At 42.6% G+C, this 24,519-nt stretch overlaps 1 protein-coding gene and 1 long non-coding RNA gene across 4 annotated transcripts in view; one reads left to right on the top strand and one right to left on the bottom strand.

Annotated features, from left to right (window-relative positions):
• Nucleotides 1-392: 392 nt before the first annotated feature.
• LOC133082914 (uncharacterized) lies at nucleotides 393-24,412 on the bottom strand. 2 transcript variants are annotated; one of them, XR_009699082.1, is made up of 3 exons: nucleotides 24,312-24,410; nucleotides 7,955-8,034; nucleotides 393-856 (listed from the first exon to the last, which is right to left on the bottom strand). It is a non-coding gene; the product is annotated as an uncharacterized LOC133082914 (long non-coding RNA). The 2 variants fall into 2 exon arrangements; XR_009699081.1 differs by lacking the exon at nucleotides 393-856 and adding an exon at nucleotides 2,391-4,682 and having other exon boundaries at nucleotides 24,312-24,412.
• Nucleotides 24,151-24,519, top strand: part of LOC133082913 (patatin-like phospholipase domain-containing protein 4) — a 72,953-nt gene continuing 72,584 nt past the window's right edge. The window contains exon 1 of one of the 2 annotated variants that reach the window (XM_061179601.1): nucleotides 24,151-24,215. The gene's annotated coding sequence lies outside the window, so the exon portion shown is untranslated. The remainder of the gene's footprint in view (nucleotides 24,216-24,519) is intronic. The other variant, XM_061179599.1, reaches the window with a different exon arrangement.

Here is a 24,519-nt window from a genome sequence, read left to right on the forward strand (position 1 = left end):
CACTTAAAACATGGATTCTAATGAGTTCTCCACTGTAGAAAGGTATGTGCTTTTACTATCGCCAGAGCAGCAGGCAGCTCTAAAAGTAACGCATCTTGAAATTAATTTAGTATACTTATTTCCTCATTATTTTGAAATCTGAAATTGATATCAGGGATATGAGAGTGTAAATTTTATTGAAAAAAAGTTTTATTCCTGGGAAGTGTAACGCCATTGTTTGTGCAAAAGCCAAAATGTGACTTTTTAGAAAAATCATCTCATCTCAGAAATGTCTATTTGGAAAATTAGAACTGGATGTCAGAGCCACCTACTCCTAAAATACATCTTTTTTTTTAGATTAAAAAATATGAAGAACCACCAAAATATAAAAATAATGGAACCAACAATATTCAGATGAAATGTATTAGACAATTAAATATTCTTTCACTGCAGCTTATGCATAACATATTCTTTTTTTAATATTTATTTCATTTATTATTATTATTATTATTTGGGCTGCATCGGGTCTCAGCTGCGGCACGCAGGATCTTCGCTGAGGCATGCAGGATCTTTCATGGTGGCGCCCGGGCTCTTCGTTGTGGCGCGCAGGCTTCTCTCTAGTTGTGGCGTGCAGGTTTTCCCTCTCTAGTTGTGGCGCGCAGACTCCACAGCGTGTGGGCTCAGTAGTTGTGATACGTGGGCTTAGCTGCCCTGCGGCATGCGGGATCTTAATTCCCTGGCCAGGGATCGAACCCATGTCCCCTGCACTGGAAGGCGGATTCTTTACCACTGGACCACCAGGGAAGTCCCACGCATAACATATTCTTGTTAAAAAATCACACTGCTTGTCCAAGGTTATCATATTTTAAAGTCTCTCCTGTTTTTCGAAAAACAGAAATATATAATCACCATTATGAAAGTCATATTAAAAATTCACTACTCGTGGTAAATTGTGAAGTGGGTTACTTGAAAGATTTCCTTTCAAGGAGACAGTGGAGGACAGTAGATAATCAAGCCCCGCCCCTTCAAGCAGAAAGGCAGAGAAAAGACCTCTGAAGAAAGGCTAGGTGCGGTGGTCAACCCTGCCACCAAGCCCAAGGCTAACTTCAGGGAAATTTTCCGCTACCATCTGGTTTTGTGACAGCAACATAGTTCCAAATCCCTATTAGTTTTCTTAAAATGTTGATGGCTTGGATGTCAGAGAGCTAGCTGTGTGTGGGGTGCCCAGGAGTCGGAAGTTGCCAGTTGGTTCTTACATCATATGCCGGTTTGAGATCCAAAGGAAGAGCTTCATTAATCTTGTAAACAGGTAGAAGCACAGAGCAAAATACCTCAGTGATGTATAGATGATAACAAGACTAAAGGCACTGATTTATCCTTGGAGAAAAATAACCAAAGTGGTCTGTAAACACTATGAATTGTAAAGGTGTAGAACCTGGCATGGTTATAAAACTTCCCTAGTCCCACGATAACTGCATAACTTTATCAACCTGTGCATTAACCTGGTACATCGACAACATTGCTTTTGATTAGTAAGCAAAGCTGGTGTCTTGGGGCCATCTGATGCCTGATGGATAGGCACAACTCAACTCAGCCAGGTGGTTTATGCTCCCCTGAATGCACACAGGAACATCAGTAGCTGCTTGGTATTATAAAAAGCACCTCTCTGTTCAGGAGTCCAACTCCATATACAGCTTTTTTTTTTTTTTTTTTTTGCCACGTAGGTGATGCAATGCTCAGAAATCGATACCTTTAGGTAAGAAAAACACATTGAAAGCCTAACGGACTCAGGAAGGCTCAGAGTTCTCTCATTTTGGGGGTGACAACTGAGCTGTCGCAGATGCACATTCTAAGCAGGTGACAAGGGACTTAGCAATTAACGTTCATTGTTATGTGTGCAGTGATTTTCACCCAGGTAATGAGCCAGAATTTTCTAGGACTTCTTAAAATCGTTTCATCAGGTCATCCTTGGTTGGTCCCATAATCCCACTATTCCAGAAAGTGTATCATGAAGCTCTGGACATTTCCGTGTTGTAAGACATCCCGAACTGATCGGATTAACTCAGAATGGACCCTGATGAGCACGACTGCTTCAACATCTGTAGCAGAGAGGCGTCAAAACATACTGATTAACTTGAGCAAAACCAGATTGTGATAAGCTCTCCCTACCTCCCTCGTTCTTCCAAGCAGGTAGAGTAGGGAGTCGATTCTCTCCAAATACTGAATGAGTTCAAGCTCCTTATTCAGAGGAAATGTCTGGTTTCCATGAGGTTTCATTCTGTATTTTCATTTCAGCATGAATATCGCAGCTTATTATGTGTCCTCTCCAAGTGAAACGGAGCAGGACCCTATGGTCCCTTCCCCACCATGTCCTCAGCCTGCCTTTTGTCTGTGGAAACACTTTAGCCAAAGAATAAGTTTAATCAGAGAAGTAAGAAAATGCAGAAGCAAAGGAAAACAGTCAAAGGAGACCAAATAATAATAATTTAGTCATTAAGCAAAGTCAAGGACCTTTTAGTTCCTCCTCAAGGGCTACAGATCATATTCTGAGCCACATCCTGTGAGCTGTCTTATAGATACTGAAACCCCCGCCAGGTAGAAGAAGTTAAGTCCATGATGACCAGACTGTAGCCATGACATATAAGCTGCCACAATTCTGAGAACTGGCCTCAAAGAAATGGAAACAAACCGACCCTGGAACTGGAGATTAACTGTACTTAAAACAGTCAAGAGGACGCTGGTCAGACCACCGATGACCAATTTCAAGATGACGGTCAGAGCTGCCCGTGCTGTTTCTACGTGCAGTCCCCTCCCTCTGCCTATAAAAGCTCTTGCCCCCTGATTGTCGGGGGCGGGGGAGGGGGGAGGGGCGGAGTCAGCTTTTGGACAGAAGTCCACCCTCCTCCCCAGTTGCCAGCATCCAAAATAAAGCAAACTTTCCTTTCCATCAACCTTGCCTCTTTATTGGCTTCTGAGTGGCAAGCAGCCGGACCCCACTTTCGGTTACACAAGGACACAATTCTTGATTGATACTCAAGCTCCTTTTCGTTCTGCAGTTATTAATTCACTCCAGGTTCTCTGTATGTCCAATATGTGTTCATTTCTTTGCTAAGTGCTGGCGATGCAAAGACAAGCAAGCCATGGTTTCTGCTCTCCAGTCTAGCACGAGAGAAAGACTTGCAAACAAGTAATTCCAGTACAATGTGCTATGAATCATGATAAAGGAATGTATGTGGTGCACACACATAAGAATACAGAGTAGGGACAGCCAGCATGTCTTGGGAGAATCTGGAAAGAGAACTGGAAGGCACTAAATGTCTCTTTTAATTGATCCCCTTCCTCAGACAATGTCTGGGGAAATTTGCTAACCTTTCTTTTTCAGACTAGGTAATAATAACAGTATGAACTTCTTGGACTCTAAATCCTAACAACAGGAGTTATACTTTTCTTTTTTGAGTAACAGGGCCCACTGTTTGCCAAGGAGCCATTTGCGACAGCCAAACACATTTCCAACATCAGGAGTGAGACCACTGCAATTTTGAAATCACGGAAAGTGTCAGTATATTTTGCAAAGAGTTTTTCTGAGACTTGTAAATGAAGGAATCTCTAATACATCAAAATCAGTCTCTGACTTTCACCAACAATATGCGACAAACAAAACTGAATACTCCAGTCTCCTGGACAACGCATTGGATCTTCAGGGTACCGTACAATCCCTGGATTCCTCAAGGAGGTAAAGCCATCAATGCTGGGTAATAGGAACATCTACCATCCTTGGTTTCACTCTGATGGATGTCAATGGAAACATTCCACTTTCCTAGAACTGCACTTCTGATTGAGTCATCCCAGAACAATAACTCCAATGATGAGGAGACGTGCTTACTATTATCACAGAAACATGCCCACATCCATGGATTCATATGTGTACTGAACACAGACTACCAGCAAAGCCAGACTACTGGCTGAGAAGTACCTTAGTTATTCTGGGGCATGTATATCCTAGGTTATGTGGACTTTAATGCCAAAATCAGATTTGACATTGGCTGAGAAAGTCTCAACCAAGAAGACAGCACCAAGGCCTGTCAGAGCAACTACAGGTCAGATCTCTTGGTCAATGTCAAATTTCCTTTTGGACAGAGGTCTCATAAATGTCGTCATCAGGCATGTCATATCCAGCAGGGTCCACGTTGCCCTGCATGGTGTTAAGAGAACTAGTACTGAGACAGCTGATAAAGCTGTTGATCTGTTTTATTTTTTTATAAATTTATTTATTTATTTATTTTTTAATTTTTGGCTGTGTTGGGTCTTCATTGCTGCGCGTGGGCTTTCTCTAGTTGCGGCGAGCAGGGACTACTCTTCATTGCGGTGCACAGGTTTCTCATTGCGGTGGCTTCTCTTGTTGCAGAGCACGGGCTCTAGGTGCGCGGGCTTCAGTAGTTGTGGTGTGTGGGCTCAGTAGTTGTGGCTCGCGGGCTCTAGAGCACAGGCTCAGTAGTTGTGGCACACGGGCTTAGTTGCTCCACAGCACGTGGGATCTTCCCAGACCAGGACTCAAACCCGTGTCCCCTGCATTGGCAGGCGGATTCTTAACCACTGCACCACCAGGGAAGTCTCTCTGTTTTCTAAATTTAATTTCCTAAGTAACAATTGCTAGCATTCACGAGAAGGTGCTTTCAGGAACCGAAACCGTGATGACATGTTCCCTGCATAAATGAATCAGATGAGATGATGAAACCTCAGTATTGCAAAACTTAGGTGGGTCACGTGGAAACACAGCATAGTTCTATTTTAAAGAGTTCTTATTATCATAGCAAAACTAAGAAATTCTCTCAGCTTAAGAATGTCAAGAAGCATCCTGCTTACTTACATGGTGTCCAACACGACTCCAAAGCAACCCCTGAAAGCCCAAGGTGGGCACTATACTCAATTCCTTTTAGAAGGAAAACAGCCTCCCAAAGCCTCAGTTCCTTATCAGCAGGAGATGGTATAATTTATCGTCCAAACCAGGACACATGAGAGGGAAAGGGGGTGGGCTTATCAGCTGAGTCAATGGGCAACAGGTGTCAGCTGCAACTGTCCTGGGTAAACAAAAAGCTACCCCAGTTGTCAGAAACAAGCTTGTTGGTTCCGTTCAGTCATTTTTGCCCCTGACTACACATTAGAATCATCTTCGGAGAAAACATACATACACAAGCATACACCTATGCCTACATATGCATACACCTATACCTACATATGCATACACATGTTTACATGCACAAATACATATGCATATACATATATTGAGATGTCTAAGCCCTACTCCAGACCAATTAAACAAGATTTCTAAAAATGGAGTGAATCTTGGGCATCGACAATTTTTAAAAGTTCCCCCAAGTGATACAAATAAGCAACTGGGCTGAGAACCACTGAACTGGACACTCTCCAAAGCTTTTCCAGATCTCAAATTCTGGGAGTATAATTCCTGAGAATGAAGTTCCCACCCTTGCTATGGTCAAGCTTTTAGTCTCCTTTCTAGAACACAGAATATTTCATACCAGTACGATAATAACCAACACGTATTTATGAAGAGTTCATACTTTACAAACCACTTTCTCAACATCTTTTTTTTTTCCCTCACATTAACTCCATGAGAAAGTCAGGTTGGTTATTATTATTATCGACTTTCTACAGGTGAGGAAATTGAGGTTTCAAAGATCAAATACACAGGTACCAGGCATCTTATACAAGAAGCATAGGGAATAATCATGCCCACATCTTGATTAGAAACAGTAGCAGACAGGAGCAGGTTCCTGGGATTCCTGCCACACGGGTCTGAACTCCACTTCTATCATTTATTAGCTTGATAAGCTGGGGCAAGGTATTTAACCTCTGCAAATATCATCTCTAAAATTAAAATAACACCAGTACTCTTGCTCCGTTGCGCTGTGGTAAGTACTGCATAAGATTTTACATGGCAGACCTTAGCCCCATGTGGAAGAAACAGTAACAACTGTATCACTGTTGTTGTTCTTGTTACTGTTACTCCTCTTCCTCTTCACCCTCCTTTTACTGCTATAATTATTACTATTACTACTACTACTGCTAGAACTAATAATAATCATCCCGGCTACAGGCAGAGTCAATGGCCCTGCAAAGAGACAAGCTTAATCACAGTAAAACCCTTTGAGCTAATCTTTACCCTCTTCCCACATACTCTGCCCCCAAACCAAAAGGAAACATGAATATTCTTCAAATGAGACACTCTGTGAAATCAGACACCCCCAGCCATGTAACAATGTTGAACTCTGGAAGTCTTTGGTATATACAGCAAACCATCAGACTCTAGACAGATGCTCAGCTGGATTTAGAAACCGGGGTGAGAGCAGCCTTGGAGATGTGCTCCGCGAATGTGCCTTCGAGGAAGAACCTATTGGGTTGGCCAAAAAGTTAGGGGTCTTACAGAAGACCCCTAACGAACTTTTTGGCCAACCCAATATTTATCAGCTGCAAGGAGCACACTTAGCTGGCAGCCTCCAGTGGCAGCCCCCTGGGGTCTGCTCCCGTGTTTAAATGGAAGCCCCACACTTTGGGGGGAAGCCCCCAGCTTCCCCATTGGTGGAGTATGGTCATCAGTACGAGGGTCTGGCCATTTCTGCCCAGTGCCTTGCTACTCGAGGGCCATCTTTGCACTGGAGCTGCCGCTGGACCAGGAATGCAATCTGTGGTTCTTTGTCCTCTATCCCCCGTTTCACAGTATCCGATTACACTGTGGTGTAAAGACTTTCTGGTGAAAAATAACACAAAGCACCCCCATACATGTCAAACAACCCTGTCAAGGATGGTGGGGTGGTACCCTACACAACTTAGAAACAATGAAAACAATACAAAATGTTTTGTTCCAAAATTGTATTATATCATGACTTTCTAAGAGTTTATTTGGAAAGCTCTATGGAGTTATAAAATATGTCTGACTTGTCTCTCTTTCTAATGAAGTGCCTACAACATGAGGCTTAAAAAAAAGTGATTATGGATCATGTTCTATTCATGTCATCTTTGTTTTGCAAATTAAATTTGTTATGCCACATTAGCTCAAAGAGATGAATACTTTAATAATGCTAGATCTATAAATTGCAAGAAAAATTAATTAGAATTTTAAAATGCATTCAGTTCCAAGGAATTGGATTTCTTGAGGATATATTTTTCACCTAGAGAGAAAAGGTATTCTAAATTACTGTGTTTCCATTTTAACCATTTAATTTCTCATTTTGGTAATTCATATTTTTCGACATAATGAAAACATTAAAAACAAGCAAAAGCTAAATGGTAAACTATTTTAAAATATTAGTTGGACCTGGTAATCTAAATATTCTTAATATTAATATTACTATGGTTAAGGATAATAATAATAAAATAGTTACAATGTGACAAAAGGTATTCTATACTCTTTGCATGTATTAATCCGTTTGGCTTCAGAAACATTTTACATTTTAAGTATAATCATTATCTTCTTGTACATATTGACAAACATTTTATAGGTTATTTGATCTGGTAAATTAAATATTTTTAATGTTAATATTGTTAGGGTTGAAGATAATAATTATGCAATAGTTAAACAGTTCTTACTATGTAACAACCAAAATTCTAGGCTCCTTACATATATTAACTCATTTAGCCTCATACACATTCTATAATTTAGGTGTAATCATTATCCATGATGTATAAATTAAGGAACTGAAAAACAGAGAGGTTAAGTAACCTCCCCAAGGTCACACAGCTATATGTGGTACACCCTGGATTTGAACCAGTCTACATGAACCAGGAAAACAAATGCCGACTTACCTTAAGCCACATCAATTAAACTTTCAGTCTGTGAGTGTGTCTGTATGTAAATGCACATGCAAACTGAGTAATTTTAAATCAAACTGATTTGACTTCAACAAATGCATCTGAATTTTAAAATCCAAATGAGTATGGTCTTTGTCAAAGTACTCACCCTGAATATCCGAGGCATGTTCAGTGTGCTTTGGCAGGCGCCTCTCTTGTTCAAATGAGTCTCACCTCGCGGAAGAGCTCCTGCAAGTGATGAAATGAATCAGCAAGCTCCACAAGAAAAGCCGGCTCAGCACTCAGACCTGTCTGGTTCTAGGCCAGAACTAGAATTTTCCAGTTGTGCATCAATCATTTTGTCAGACCTCTTGCAAAGTCAATTATCAGTAAATAGTCATTAAGTACCTACTGTATGCCGTTCCCTCAGCTAAATCCCAGAGCTTTTAAAAGGTAAGTATGACTCTACTGAACTAGCACTATTCACAGAAAAAGAATCCAATTTATATCAAATATTTATCATTTGCCCCTCTACGGGACAGTCAATAAAATACCCTAAACTTTTGAAGACGATTCCAAAAAAAAGAGCTCCCTGCCTTTTCTGTGACTATGATGCAGTCCTGATAATGCACTTTTTTCCAGTTTTATTGAGATAGAATTGACATACAGCACTGTGTAAGTTTTAAGATGTAGAACATAATGATCTGACTTACACACATCATGAAATGATGACCACAATATGTGTAGTGAAGCTCCATCATCTCATAGAGATACATTAAAGAAAGAGAAAAAATATGTATTTTTTCCTTGTGATGAGAACTCAGGATCTATTCTCTTAAGAATTCCATATATAATGTGCAGCAGTGTTAATTATCTTTATTATGTTGTACATTACATGCTTATTACTTATTTATCTTAGGACTGCAAGTTTGTACCTTTCCACTGCCTTCATCTCATTCCCCCTCTTGCCACCCCCCATCTCATAATCACAAATCTGATTTTTTTTTTTTTTTTGCAAGTTAAGTTTTATTTGCGGTGAAATGAGGACTGCATCCCAGGAGACAGTGTTTCAGATAGCTCTGAGAAACTGCTCCAAAGAGGCAAGGGGGAAGCCAGGTTATATAGGAGTTTTGCAACAAAGGGGCAGGTAGTCTGAATGTCATAAGATTATTGTTAATTAAAGGAAAACCAGGTATCTCAAGTTAAAGAACTTAGGGCTTTTCTATGTATGGGAAGATGCAAGAGTCTGGGCTCACTGAAATCCTTCCTTTGATATGCACCTCAGCTATCTGGGGCCAGTATCCTGTGTTTTCATATCCTGAGTTTCCTCAGGGCTCACTGCGGGGAGTGGCTGCAGTCTGATGGCTGCTAGATAGCAGGTATTCTTTTCCTTCCTGAGTTCCCTCAGGGCTCACCCTCTCACCTGGCTGCAATCACTGATGACTGTGACATCCTTTGTTTACTGATATGGCAGGAAATATCCGATTTCTCAAATCATCCTCTTGGTCAGGAATTCGACCAATACTTGGGAGACATTTCATGACCAAATTTAGTCCCATGGTGCTGGGAGGCTCATCCCAGATCAGGAGAAAACTCTTGTTGATATGCCACTCCAGGTGCTAATTTCCGGATTTGGCCCTGTTGATAATTAAAGATTCTCTGGATCCTCTGTCTATTATGATCCAGGAAATGTTCTCCCTTATTGCTTCTTCCCATACCTAGAACCACATTATTACAATTATTTTATAAGAGTCATAAATGTGATCTATTTCCTCAAGATGTTTAGCCGTCATCAATTTTGTTGGAGACCTGGTTACACACTGGGTACTGTAAGAGACAACAATCTTATAAAACAGACAGGATATAAGTAATGCAGCTAGTAACACTGACAAAGCCATAGTGTAGCAGGGAGACACAAAGCATAAACAATTTGGAAACAAAGAGCAAATTAAAACACTGATTAGTATAACTAGTTGTAATCCAGTTGCAATAAACCATCAAGTCCACAGGCGAGCCAGCTGGAGAAGCCAAATTCTGGCAGGTCTGAACTCTTTTTCTACGAGTCAGTTTGTTTGTTCTTGAAGTATAATTGACCTTCAACACTATGCTAGTTCCTGTTACACAGTGCAGTGATTTGATACTTCTATACATTTCAAAATGATCACCATGATTAGTCTGGTTACCATCTGTCACCACACGAAGATATTATATAGTTATTGACTCTGATGAATGCACTTTTGAACTCTTTACCCATACTCTGAAATTCCATTGGCAGGATACAGCTCAGGAGTCATGCTGTTTTTTAACATGTGACCTGACCCCAGGGACGGGGTTAGGCAGGATTCCACATCACTGGTGCCACCTTAATTTAACGCTTACACTCCTGTCTTGCAATGGCTGGTGTCATCTTTTCTCCCTCATTAGACTGTAGCCTACCTGCCTCATTCATTATTATATCCACGGGCCTGTGAAAATGCCAACACACAGAGCACTCACAGGTGATACTGCTGAAAAAATACATTCATAGATTAAGGAGACAGTTAACCTCTTAACAAGACTGTGTGGAATAAAACACTTACTGCAAAGTATGAGTTCTGATGGGTGTGTTAAAAAATCTATCCTATTACTTTATAGACGGCCTTGCTCTTCGTGCATTTAATACTTCTAGCACTGACACCCATGGCATGTCGTAATTTATAAATTTATTAAGACACAAGTTCAGACAGCATTGTTAAAGCTGTTGGGAAGACATCATTTAGGTGGTGAAAAAGCCTAGCAAATCATCAAACATCGATATCTAATATAATCTTTCTTCTCTTTATGTCATTCACAAGTGGACACTATTATGCATTAAAATGATGTTCACAAGTCTAGGTTATTGATAAGATGTCTGGAAGCAAGATATGAAAACAGGAGTCTTACATACATTTAATATTAGGTCACTGACTGTATGATCAATTAAGTTATTGGCAGTTACTGGGTTAGATTATCTCATATTGATGGCTTTTTATATAATGCTTCGTACTAAGTTTGAGATAGAAATCTCTAGAAAGTAAATTATACATTACATTTACCTATGTGTGTTGGGAATATACATCATACATATTAATTTTACATGGGTAGTCATTATTTTGTTTCTCTAAATTTGTATTTGTATTCTCTAAATTTTCTACGAAGAATATGTTTCTTTAGAAATAAGACAAATATTTTATTTCTTAAAAAACTAAATTCTTGGGCTTCCTTGGTGGCGCAGTGGTTAAGAATCCACCTGCCAATGCAGGGGACACGGGTTCAAGCCCTGCTCTGGGAAGATCCCACATGCCGCGGAGCAACTAAGCCCGTGCACCACAACTACTGAGCCTGCGCTCTAGAGCCCGCGTGCCACAACTACTGAGCCCATGTGCCACAACTACTGAAGCCCGCGCGCCTAGAGCCTGTGCTCTGCAACAAGAGAAGCCACCGCAATGAGAAGCCCGTGCACCGCAACGGAGAGTAGCCCCCACTCGCCGCAAACAGAGAAAGCCCGCGCCCAGCAACGAAGACCCAACACAGCCAAAAATAAATAAATTAATTAAATAAATTAAAAAAAAAACAACAACTAAACTCTTATAGGAGTAGAAATAACTCACACTTCTTTCGTGAAATAATGATTCCCCCTTGAGTGTGTGTGTGTGTGTACATCCATATACAAACATAGTTCAAAAGCCTATTTTCATGACCTAGAAGTTATATTAGCAATAGCTCTAATTATGAGAGCTCTTTAATAGGAAATTATACCAGTTAATATAGAAATTATACTTATTTTTAAAATTTAGTTTTCTTCACTAAAAAAAATGAGTTCATAAAGTGGACTCAATAAAGTAATGGCTATTTAGAACCTCAATGAACATTTTAGATACAAATAAACATAGAAACAGTCTAAACAAGTAACATACTCTATAGCCATTTGACTTTTATTCAGGACAGAACCTAATTCATCTACCTTTGAAATCAATCAGTACTCTATAAAGGTGAAGGAGGCAAGAGATGAGAGGGACAAAAATGACCATATTAATCTCAGCTTTCTTCTTTTTTTTTTTTTAACATCTTTATTGGAGTATAATTGCTCTACAATGGTGTGTTCGTTTCTGCTGTATAACAAAGTGAATCAGTTATACATATACATATGTCCCCATATCTCTTCCCTCTTGCATCTTCTTCTTTTGAATGTTTACATATTTGATTTTATATCAGGATTTCAGTCATGTCTCAAGGAAGGCACACAGAGCAGGTGTGCCCTTTGATGCATGTGTAGACTCAAGTGGACGATGATCACTGGGTCTGAAAGCTGACTGCCTTCTCTCTGCAGGTGATGTGGGGAATGATAAAGCACAGGCAGGGGAGAGCCCGCTGGTTTCTAACTGGACTAGGGCCATGTTAAAGTGAGACCTCCCTGGCTCTCCCAACCCTGGGAATTGGAGCTTCTCTCTGCCATTTACATCCTTCTGGGATCTGCGGTGTTCCACTCTCATCAGCCAGCAGGGAGCAGCCTGGAGACAGTTATAGAAAACAATAAACACGGACCATGTGAGGAAACCTATTTTCACATATGGGCCAGTTCCATCTGGCATTACGTTTGTGGGATTTTGTACGTCATCTTGCAGGATGCAGGCCCACTCTTCTGAAAGTCACTCAGTAACTAAAGGCAAACATTTCTGAGAATCTGCTGTGCTCAATTGCTACTATCCCTTTAATCGAGTTCCTTGGACAAAATGAACGATCAGAAGTTGTCTCAACACTTTGAGAGCAGCCAATGGATACCGGGGGGAAGGGAAAGTATAAGATAGCGATAACAGTCTCTCATCAGTGTGCACTAAAACAAGCCCCGTTTACTACTTTCCAGTAAAACAGTTAAGGGTACAGCTTTGCCCTCTGACGAACCTGGGTTTCTTTCCTTTGCTCCCTTCTATTTCGCCAGGTAATCTGGGAAAAGTGCCTTAGCGTGTGTGAGGCCACTTCCTCTACCTGCTTCAGAGCATTTATTGTGGAGATGGCGATGAGGAACATAACACAATTAGCAAAAGCTCTGGCACACAGTATGGGCTCAGTAACTATTAATTATGATTATTCTTCATGCACAGGACATTCAATCCAGTGCAAAGGTGCAGCAGAAAGTGTCAGGAGTATCTGTCCAGCCCACGAGCCTCCGGGCCTTGGCACCCATCCCTCGCCATTCCTCATTTCTTGGACCAGGGATGGATCCTGATACACATTTGGCCAATCATATATTCTCTCTACCGGACATGCAGCCTAGAAGGAAAGGGAGGCTATTCTTTGTGCCGTTTGGCTGAACTGAGGGGCTCCCACATTTGGTCACGTGCACCTTGAGAAGCAGAGAGAGCAGATCTCCTGAGAGGAAGGGAAATAAAAGAGATGCTGCATTAGAATCCACAAGACCCTGGCAATCCACATTTGCAGCAACATGGATGGACCTAGAGAATGTCATACTGAGTGAAGTAAGTCAGACAGAGAAAGACAAATACCCTATGATATCGCTTATATGTGGAATCTAAAGAAACGGTACAAATGAACGTATTTACAAAACAGAACTTGAGTCACAGATGTAGAAAACAAACTTATGGTTACCAGCGGGGAAGGGGGGGGGGTAGGGATAAATTGGAAGATTGGGATTGACATATACACACTACTTTATATAAAATAGGTAACTAATAAGAACCTACTGTATAGTGTAGGGAACTCTACTCAATACTCTGTAATGACCTATATGGGAAAAGAATCTAAAAAAGAGTGTATATATGTATATGTATAACTGATTCACTTTGCTGTACACCTGAAACTAACACAACATTGTAAATCAACTATACTCCAATAAAAAAATTTTTTAATTAAAATGTTAAAAAAAAAAAAAAGACCCTGGCAGTCCAAAGCAGAAGCATGGTTTCTGCAAGCTTTCCCCTTTTTAGTGCCCATCCCCTCTAGACTTCCATCGTTCCTTGGGTTCTGTATTGTAACAATAATTTTCTTTATCCACATATGACGATTCTTGTTTTTTTCTCTCAGCAACCAAGGGAGTCTTAACTAAGGCAACAAATCTCAAAAACAGAGAATTTTTTTAAAGAGCTCATTATTTTATAAGTAGAACCCAATAATCAAAACAGACTCATTTCAGGCGTAGCAAAAAATTTCTTTTCTCCCCTTTTCCTCCAAGATAATATCTGGGTATACGGGAGAGTATTTCTGAGCAGGGCTAGCTAGATGGGCCCCATGCTCAGAAGGCTCTCACACCTGGTTTACTGCTCTGCTGTCACCATCTTGAAATTCTTAATAATTTTACCTCTGAGCTTGCGTTTTACAAGTGAAGTCCAATGGGACAGTAAAGCGTACACACGAATGAGCAGAGCGGATGCATGCGATGTGCATTTCTGCTTTCCCTTGCCACCGCTCTCTTGCATAGGGCCTGCGGTGCCCATGAACAGGCGCGGAATTCCAGTGGACCCGCAACGTGTGGGAGACACCCAGTCTCACAGCCAGCACAAGGTAAGCACGCCACACCTGGAATTGAGCCAGCAGGGGTTCTGCCAGCCTCAAGAGGACACGTTATTCATCCCCACCAGAACTTCCTACAAATGCAGAAAGAAGGCACAAGGGTACTAAGAAACACAAACGACCAAGAGAGAACCCTATTACTCCCTTTCTTCCTGAGGTCACTTCCCTGTATTGGCCAATCTCTTAATCTGGAAGTGATGACATAGAAGAAAAGTGAAAGAGTAACTCTAGTAGTTTTCCTTGCAGTCCGTGCACATTGGTCAGGTGGAGACTGACCAATGTGGACTGGTCAACGGGCTGTGCAGAATCTTCTAGACCCCCTGATGACCAGGCTGAGGCTTATTTTAGCACTGGCTTTCTACGTGGCCACCTCCGTCGCCCAAACCTGCAACATGGCTCTGGTGTCATGGTGGCCAAATTGAGAACTTCTCAAGAAGAGTGGTCCTCAGCCCTGGCTACACCTTAGATTCACCTGGGAGCTGTGTCTTCCTAATGATAATATTGATGTCCGGGCTCCATCCTACACTCATCAAAAGGAGCAGAATTAAGACACTGTACTGGTGCACCACAGTTCCCAAGGCTATGTCTGCAGAAACAGGCAGGGCCATCATTGTCTACAAACCCCATCCCAACATACAAACATGAGAAGTGGGGGATTAGCACACTGATTTTCTACCTCAACACCCCTTCTTCCCTCACTCAGCTGTGCCAGGGGGTGGGATGGGTTTTCCCCCTTTGCTTAGGCAGGGACTTGCCCTAAATCGTAACCTGAGTCCCCTTCATCCATAGGTAGCCAATCCAAATCAATAGTCCTTGTGCCATCACAGCACCTGACGTGGAGGCCCTAGGCAAAGAGGCTGCACCAAAGCTTTGGGCATGAACAGTGCCGCCTCGTGTGAACAAATAGAGAAGGGAAGAGACCCCCAAGCCTAAGACGCAAGAACTTCCACGTTTAACGGTTTGCTGCAGGACAAGCCTCTGAAGATCCTGGGGTGACGGTGCAGCTGGACAGGATCACTGCTGCCTTCACTTCTCAATGTCTTTATGACAACGATCGCTGTGAACGCCCCATGAGTGGACATCTGCTTTTGAACATCTGGCACTGGGGGGACAGTAGAGCAAAGCAGTCAAGGAATGAATCCTGGTTGAGCCAACGATCAAGCGTGCGATCTCAAGAAAGTCACTTTGTCTCTTTGCGCCTCATTCAGCCATCGTCACCATGTGAGCGCCACTGTCGGTCGCCCCACAGGGTTCTTAGGGACGTTGAATGTGCGTTGGCGCGGGCAAGGCCCCTGGAGGAGACAAAAAGCAAAGACCATGCAAGTGCGCGTCCAACAAGCAGCAGCGAATGCAAATTTGGCGTTGCTACACGCCTTTGAGCACAGAAATAGAAACCAAATAAAAAGCACGCCCAGAGAGCCTTTGCGCTGCAGAAAGTATCACAGACACTTGCCACTCTAACATAGAAAGTACAGGAAAAAAAAAAAAAAGGCATAAGTCAAATGTCAAGAAAAACGTGTAACTAATAGAAATGCCTATGATTTCAACAATTACGCGTCAACATCTGATGAAAATACACCTCGGGTGGGTGGCCCATACAAGTGGGGTCACTGAAATGAAGTCTACATGGTTACGAGATCCTTCTCAATATTAAGCAAAAATGTTATTTTAGTTTCTTTGCTAACTGAAGGAAGATAACCTTTACACTCGTCTGTGTTCACAGAATGCTGAAATGAAGCTAACTTATATTTTAAATATTACCTTGTGAATGCTTCCATACCCTACAGAATCCAAATTTTTTCTATAATACAACTGGGAAAATGGCGTCATGTTGGTGACGAGCTGATTTCCTAAAATTTGGAGTATATGAAAAAAGTAAACTAAAAATAAAATTTGGAGTATACGTGCATGAAAAAACAGGAAAATTAAATTTCAGAATTACAAAGACCTTTTGGAGACCCTTGACCTTACAATTTTACTTTTACAGCTGCTTTTTAAGTGCAATGTGGCCATGCAGCTACTCTAAGGACTCTGTTAAGTTCACTTTCTGAAAACGGCCCTTCAAAAGCATGCTAAGAGTTCAGTCCTGCTCCCTCAAGGTGAGAGAGTGAATAAAATATGGGAAAGAAAGTTTGGCGCTTAAAATGACAGCTTAAATAGGGCTCTCTGGCTTCCATGTGGGAATTTAGAAATACAAAACTAATGTTAGGCTGGAGGTAGACTTCCCCAAGCAAGGAATGCTCTTGAAATGACTTTGAACTTGCCATCTCTTTTATTCACAGAGAATGAATTTTGTGTGTTCATTATTTTAAATATATCTGCCTACTGGGAAATAGCACAGTTCATCAGAACTTGGGATTTTTTTTTCCCCCAGGAAAAACTGAATCAGTCCATACGATTCAACAAATACGTCTCCATAATACTACCACATTCTAACAGGCACTACTCTGCCGCTAGTTTTCTGAGAATTCAAGCCCTAACAGAAGATTCTGAAATTACAGCTGTCTTTTCCATGTCAGCCTGGGTCCTTTCAAAATTTCACTTTGACCTCCATTTCAGACTTCTAACCCATTTTACCCATTCGTTTTGTAGCTTTGTGAATAGGGAATGTATCTGTGTATAGTTTGCTATAACACATCACTTTTGTCTTAGAAATCCTGTGAAGATGTTGTAAAGAATGATTTTGAAAGTTTATGTTAGCGGTATATTTCTTATGGTTTTAAAATCAAATATGAAATACATTAGTGGACACTCACTAAATGGTGACTCTACTCTTTTCCCAAATGCTCAGAAGTAAGGGATGATGGGAGGACCTTTGAGATCACTCCCCATTCTACAAAATGCTTTTGGTAGAAGGGCATTGTCATTATTGTCACAGCTGTTAAAAACAAACATTTATTTAGCATCTACTTCTCTGACCCTATGTGTAGGATAAGATCCTTGGTAGCACTCCAAGAACCACAGCTCCCTACATGGAAATTTATCACAGGGAAACATTTGCATCCATTTACACCGATTTGGTGAGCAACAGTCTTGTACCATCTCTAATATCCAAAATAGCTCATATAATTCAAAAAAAGCAAACAAAACTATTGATTAATTCAATGGTGAACATTCATGCCAAGCAGCATGTACTGTTCATCTAAACATACCTAAAATCGCAACCAACTTTTCAATGCCCCAAACATCACAGTCGTGTTCTTATTTGTTTGGGGAAATACTCGCCAGATGAATACGTATCATGAAGTTTTATATATCAAAAAGACTAAATTTCCCTGTCTTATATAGAGATTATAGCTGCATTTTTGCTTGTTTAACTCAACAAATATTTATCAGGTACTGCAGTGGATGTTGTTGGTTTAGGCCTGCCCAGCTGACTCCATCTGGACTTGGCAACGCTTCCCCTCATTCTGGCCATCGTCTGCGGTACTCGCTCCCCAGTTCATGGGCTCACATCACTGTATCACCATTTGCTGTCCACGTTGACTCTTCCAGGGACACGCATGCGACAAAAATAGAACCAGCAGCAGTCTTTTTCTAAGTTTGAGAGGTGGGTAGTGAAAGAACTTTTCCACTGATATGCTGAGAGTCTGTGAGGCTGCCAGCAGCCTCCTGGGGATGTCCGGACTGCAGAATGAAACTAAGATGAGAAAAACAGGAAATGGCACAAGGGTGGCCTTCCAGCACCCACTGCATGCTTGATCCAGCCATCTCTAGTTAGTCTTACCTCTAAACCTCCCCATATTTGATACTTATCCATTTTGGCTGAGCTGGGTCTTAGCTGCGGCACTCGGGATCTTCGTTGCGGCATGTTTAGTTGCGGTATGTGCAGCATGCGAACTCTTAGCTGCGGCATGCATGTGGGATCTAGTTCCCCGACCAGGGATTGAACCCAGTCCCCCTGCACTGGGAGCATGGAGTCTTACCCACTGGACCACGAGGGAAGTCCCTAAACCTCCCGATATTTGAACTAGCACATTCTTTTTGCTTAAGCCAGTTAGATATCTGAAACATATAAACTAAAGATTCCCAGCTCTTAGAAACATTTAGCTACCTTCTACATGCCGGCAAAAACCAAGAAGTAGGGACTTCCCTGGTGGCGCAGTGGTTAAGAATCCGCCTGCCAATGCAGGGCACACGGGTTCGAGCCCTGGTCCGGGAAGATCCCACATGCCGCGGAGCAGCTAAGCCCGTGCGCCACAACTACTGAGCCTGCGCTCTAGAGCCCGCGAGCCACAACTACTGAAGCCCGCGCGCCTAGAGCTCGTGCTCCGCAACAAGAGAAGCCACCGCAATGAGAAGCCCGTGCTCCGCAACAAAGAGTAGCCCCCGCTCACCGCAACTAGAGAAAGCCCGCGCGCAGCAACGAAGACCCAACGCAGCCATAAACAAACAAACAAATAAATAAATAAAATCCAAGAAGTACAAGACGGTTCCTGCTCCAAATCAACTCCGAACACAGAAGGCGGAGGCAACCGCGTTTCTAACCAAAATGAAAGGTGATAAATACTACCGCAATGCCTCAAGCATGGTAACAAAGAGAAGGGTGTGGTTAATATTGACAGAAGGTGTTTGAATTTAATCCAAAAGGACATACTGAGACAAAAGAGTTTTTTAGGCCCAGAAGAATAAGTAGAACTTAATAGAGTAGAAATATGTGAAAGTACATTCCAGTAAGAAAAAACAGTGAACTAAAAATGGACAGTTTATCCACTAAGATTTTTGTTTTTAATTTTCTAATGCCTACTCCAGTCCTTGTCATATATTAGACACTAAAGTTTATTTAAAGAGTGAACAAAGGCATGAATACAATTGATTAGATACATGATTTATCTGGAGTTAGGACCCTGGTCAATGACATGACCCCCTTTTTATAACACTGTTCCTAATGGAAATTATGTTCTCTTTACAATAACCTACTTTATGACACAGCTTCCAGGAAAAGGAGTAAACCGAGTGACTTACTGCTGTAATTGATAAATGCAGAAAGGGTAGCCTGAGTTAATTGCTTTTTTTTTCTTTTCCAGATGCAAACAAGTTTCCTAAATGCTATAAATTTATACATCACATTTATTAAACACTTTTACCACTTTTTAGTAAAATTATAAATGCCTAAATATGAAGACCAATTGCAAATTCTGACCAAAGAAAGGACTGAAGGAATAAGGGCCAAAGAGCACAAGGGCCAAAGAGCACAATCCTTGGCACATAATAAGAACTTACTAGCTCACTAATTCATTTCTGAACCACTGTAGGGGAGGAAGGTCTGTGAGCACCGTTGTAACAGTTATATGAGACAATGGGTACACAGGACTGGCATGGAATGGGCCCTCAAAAGGCATAATTAATAATAAGCTTCCAGCAAATAGGAGTAGATGCAAAAACAAAATACACCAGAATTCTTATTTTCTCCCTTTGAAATGAGGTGATTAGATAATTGGATGTTTTGGCAATTAGGCTGTTTCTTTTGACGACAGCATCAGTAATGATGAGATCCTGTACTCCAAATTAAAACAGAGTAGTATTTTGGTGAATTTGATGAAGCACAGGGCACCGAAGCTGACATTCTGTTTATCACTCAGTGCTATCACCTGTTTGACACTGATATTGTTTCCCCAATAATCCCCTCCACTGGAGAATAATTATCTGAAGGGTAACGAGAAGGACTACTCCCAACCATCTGTACAAACTGTGGACCACAAGCAGCCAGATCAAGGGCAGAGCTGTTTAGCAACAAAGAAAACAGGGCAGAGAGAATACAGATTTTCTTTTATTGGGCTTTTAAAAAATATTTAGGACCCTGTCAGGCATTTGATATCCCACACCCACCATCACTTCACAACACCAACACCTGGCTACCAAAGATCTAAACCCCTTTTGTATAAAAGATACCTCTTAAGTATGAACATTTTGAAAGCTTCTCTGCTCTATCTCACACTTATGCAGAATATCAACTGCAAGCACTGTAATTAAGTAATTCTAATACAATAACAGAAACACTCAGAAAGTCTTTCTACCATGATCTCTCAGTTCAGTGTATATTATACTTGGAACCTTTCACATAGTAAATTAAAACAAAGCTTATACATAAAGGTTACATTTTTTTAATGTTTTTTCTAATAGAAATAGCTTGATATTTAGTTTCTATGCCATGTTAAGATGATCTATAGTGTACATTTTCAGATGTCTCCAATCCCAAGTAAATTACACTTCTTAAGGATGCCTAGTTTTGAATTGTTTTCAAATGTCACCAGTCTGGCTACGTACATACATTTGCATATATATGTACATATATAACAGAAAATATATTACATATATAATTCATATACTTTTTGAAACAAATATTCTTCCATTTAGAAAAGAGTCACCCAAGGGACTTCCCTGGTGGTCCAGTGGTTAAGACTCCACGCTCCCAATGCAGGGGGCCCAGGTTTGATCCCTGGTCTGGGAACTAAGATTCCGCATGCTGCACCGTGCAGCCAAAAAATAAAATGAAAAAATAAATAAATAAACATAATCACAAAAGTACCATCACAGCTCTATCCAAGAAAAGCGTCACCCAGTTTTACTTCAAGTAGTTGGTTCTTGTAGCGTATTTCTAACAGAGAGAAAACAGGTGCAATGGAAAAGGCACTTACATTAGTGAGATCTATTTAGCTTGCAAGATTTAGAAACTCGGTTCTAACTCACTTAAGAAAACGAAGAGCAAAGGGTGGGTGCGGTGTGGGAGTGAGCCAGGGATGGTCGCAGTTGCATCCCCAGGCTCAAGAAATGCCATCACACCTACTCGGCCAGCTCCTCTCCCTTTCTCAGCCCCGACTCGCTCTAAACTGCCGTTATTCCCGGGCTGCCCCTCCACACGGTGGCCTTCGCTGACCACCGATGCCTCCTTAGAGAAAACAACAACCTGTGGGGATGGAGCCTCCTCTGTGGGTTCACGTGGGATGCCCTACTCCACGACTGCAGAACTGCCTTGCTCAGAATTCTACGGTGGTCTCAAAACAAGGGAATGCTTCAACAAGGCACAGAGGGCATGGTGACCCGAGGTATCACCTTGAGGCCCCTGTGGCAAAGGGCGCTGCTGTGTGTGCCAACGGTGTGGCCACAATCCCCTGAAATTAAAGGCTGTGCATCTAATCTTTAAAGTGCATCAAGTTCAGCGTGCAGGGCTCTGGGAGAGGGTGACAGGGGTGAGGAATTTGTACACGGAGGGAAGGTACGGGTGTCTCGGGGAACGATGGCATGTGCCCCACAGAGCTGTTCACCTGTGCTAAGATGCCAAGGTTGGAAAATAAATGCCACCGCATGGACAGTAGACTGGAACACGAGATTACACTCAGACACTTTGCGATAAGGCTCAGTCCTTGCGGCAGAGGTGTGGCAAGCATCCCTTATCCCTCCCTGATCCCGTACCTTTCTCTCTTTAGGAGAATACATGATCAAATCTTGCGGGAGGAAGCTGGGGATGTAGAAAGCCTTGGGCACTTTGTGTCTGTGCCAGCTGCTCTCGTAGGTACCTCCCAGAGCTAAGGGTCTGCTGCCCCCCAGCTCAGTGTGGACATGCACAGCACCTGTGTGTGGCTTTGTATGAGCACACGATCACGCCTCTGCAATTAACACATCGACTGTCTCCCTACCCTCTAGGCTCTAGATGAGGAAGAACTGAATTCCTGTCAACTTTGTGTGCCCTGAACCAGCACTGTCTCTGTTAAACAATGGATGCTTCAATGTTCGATAAATGGCTAGGAAATAAACCAGTTCACAACTAAATTACGGTGTTTCCCTGGTGGCGCAGTGGTTAAGAATCTGCCTGCCAATGCAGGGGACACGGGTTCGAGCCCTGGTCCGGGAAGATCCCACGTGCCGCGGGGCAACTAAGCCCGTGTGCCACAACTACTGAGCCTGCGCTCTAGACCCCGTGAGCCACAACTACCGAGCCCGTGAGCCACAACTACTGAAGCCCGCACGCCTAGAGCCCATGCTCCACAAGAGAAGCCACCGCAATGAGAAGCCCATGCATCGCAACTAAGACCCAATGCAGCCAAAAATAAATAAATAATAATAAAAAAAAAACTAAATTACTAAGGAAAATAGAGAGGCAAAACCAGGCAAAAAATTTACTGAAAAATGTTCTGAAAAGGCAATTAAATTACTATATACTCACATCACAAGAGTAATTTACTTAAATCCAACAATCACAACAAATATTTATTAATCACACACTATGTGCCAAGTGCTATGCATGGCGCTGAGATTGCAAAGACAAACGTGAATGAATCTGATATTCTTCCTTACCTTAGGAAACGGAACCTTTTAATTAGTTGCATGTGGGTATGACATGGGGTAGAAGGGAGAAAGGAGGAGAGAGTTAAAAAAAAAAAAAGTTTAAACTGTTAAGAATTACATCATGGAGCTTTATGGACACTTTGCCTGTGACCCTTAAATTTGGCGGGATCTCACTCACCGGCAGGGGTGGTAATAACCGCTGATCTCATCTTACCTTTAAGCAAAGGATCCCAAAGCCGCGGTGTGCGTCCTGGCTGCCCCAGCGACAAATTTCTCACCTGTCTTCTGAATCAACCTGCTGGCAGTGCCCCAAAGCAGGAAATAGGTGGCCCTGCCACCACTGCAAATTCTGGCTCTGTGGACCTTGTCTCTCCTTACATTTTTGATGCCACCGCATCACTTTAAACCAGACCACCCCAGGAGTTAGACCAGGGCTTTGCAAACTTTAGGGTGCAGAGCAATGCCTGGGGATTCTGTTAAAATGCAGACTCTGCTTCAGGAGATCTGAGGCCTGGGATTCTTCCTTTCTAGTAAGTTTCCTGGAGGATGCTCTCTTGGGAAGACCACACCCTACCAGAGAGTTAGAAGGCAATGGAAGGATGCAAGAACGAACAGCTTGTCCTTCTATATTTCCTGGATATACACACACTTGCCCTTCCCGTCACGAAATTCGAATGGTAGTGAAGAATTCAGAGTAATGCAGTTGTGCTATGCATAGGCATTAGGGTGTCTGCAAGATCAGCTGTCTCAGAAGTCTACTTACAAGAATAAACACGAGATCTCTTCCTTAGTCATGACATCCAGGGTTCTTGCTTACAGAAAGTGTTGTGGGCCAGAGCCCAGGTCACTAGCACCCCAAATAAGGGAGAAAGAAAAAAGTCCAAGGTAAAGGCCATCTGGGGAGCTCCCACCCACTCCCTCTCCTGCTTAAGGTAGAGACACTTGCGTTTTTCGGATTCTCTTCTGTACTTCAGTGAGAGTAAATCTGTCCTTAAACAAGGGGGCCTGGAGAACCTTCAACCGGAAACTCTGCAATTCCTTAAGGCTTGCTTGTTAGGATTAGATAGGGAAGACATTGTTGCGGGAGAGAAGGAATGGTCAGTCCTTTGAATCCGGGCGGGAATGCGGGCCGAGTGGGCCGCCTTAGAAAGCTGCTTCTCAGATCTACCCAGAGCCAGTGGTGCTACCAGATGACAGAGGCTGGTCTGCTGAAGGCCTGCTATGCAGCATGCACGTTACGATTTAGCACCAACTCGGATTTTACCATCCCATTTTGCAGAGAAGTCACCCGGGAAGCTCAGAGAGGTCACATAACCCACCCAAGGCCACACAGCTTAAGGCGGGCTAAGGATGTGAACGCTGCCCAAAGCCATAGTGCGGCCTTTCCAACAATGCTTAAGGAAATATCAGAGGTAGGCTTCCAAAAGCTGCGGGGCTTTCAATCCCAAGGTAGCCCCTAGACCCCGCCCTTACAGGGACAGCTGGACCGCCCCGAGGATGAGGGGGAGGGAAACCACTTCCGGACAACAGCCGCCAAGAAGGCCAAGCACTTCCGGTACACAGCAAACGAGGGTCGTTCAGGGTCAGCCGACTTGCAGGTGAGGGCCGGCCCGCAGGTGGCGCATAGGGACTAAAATGCATCCCGAGGTATCCGAAGACAGTAGGACTCGAGACGAGAAAGTCTTATCCCTTACCCGCGCTAGGGGACACCAAGGTCAAGCGGCCGAGCGCGCGCCGCCATGTTGAGTCCAGCGGTTTAAGTGGAGCAGGCGGAGCCTCGCGGACGCCCGCGTCGGCGCGATGACGTCACAGACCCGCGCGGGTAGTCCGGCCTCAATCCCTTGTGCGGAAGCTTCCTGGGCAGGCGTGGTCCGGCCCTGATAGGCGGGGCCGGGTTGAGTG

This window comes from Eubalaena glacialis, chromosome Y, assembly GCF_028564815.1.
Source record: "Eubalaena glacialis isolate mEubGla1 chromosome Y, mEubGla1.1.hap2.+ XY, whole genome shotgun sequence".
Lineage (NCBI taxonomy): Eukaryota > Metazoa > Chordata > Mammalia > Artiodactyla > Balaenidae > Eubalaena > Eubalaena glacialis.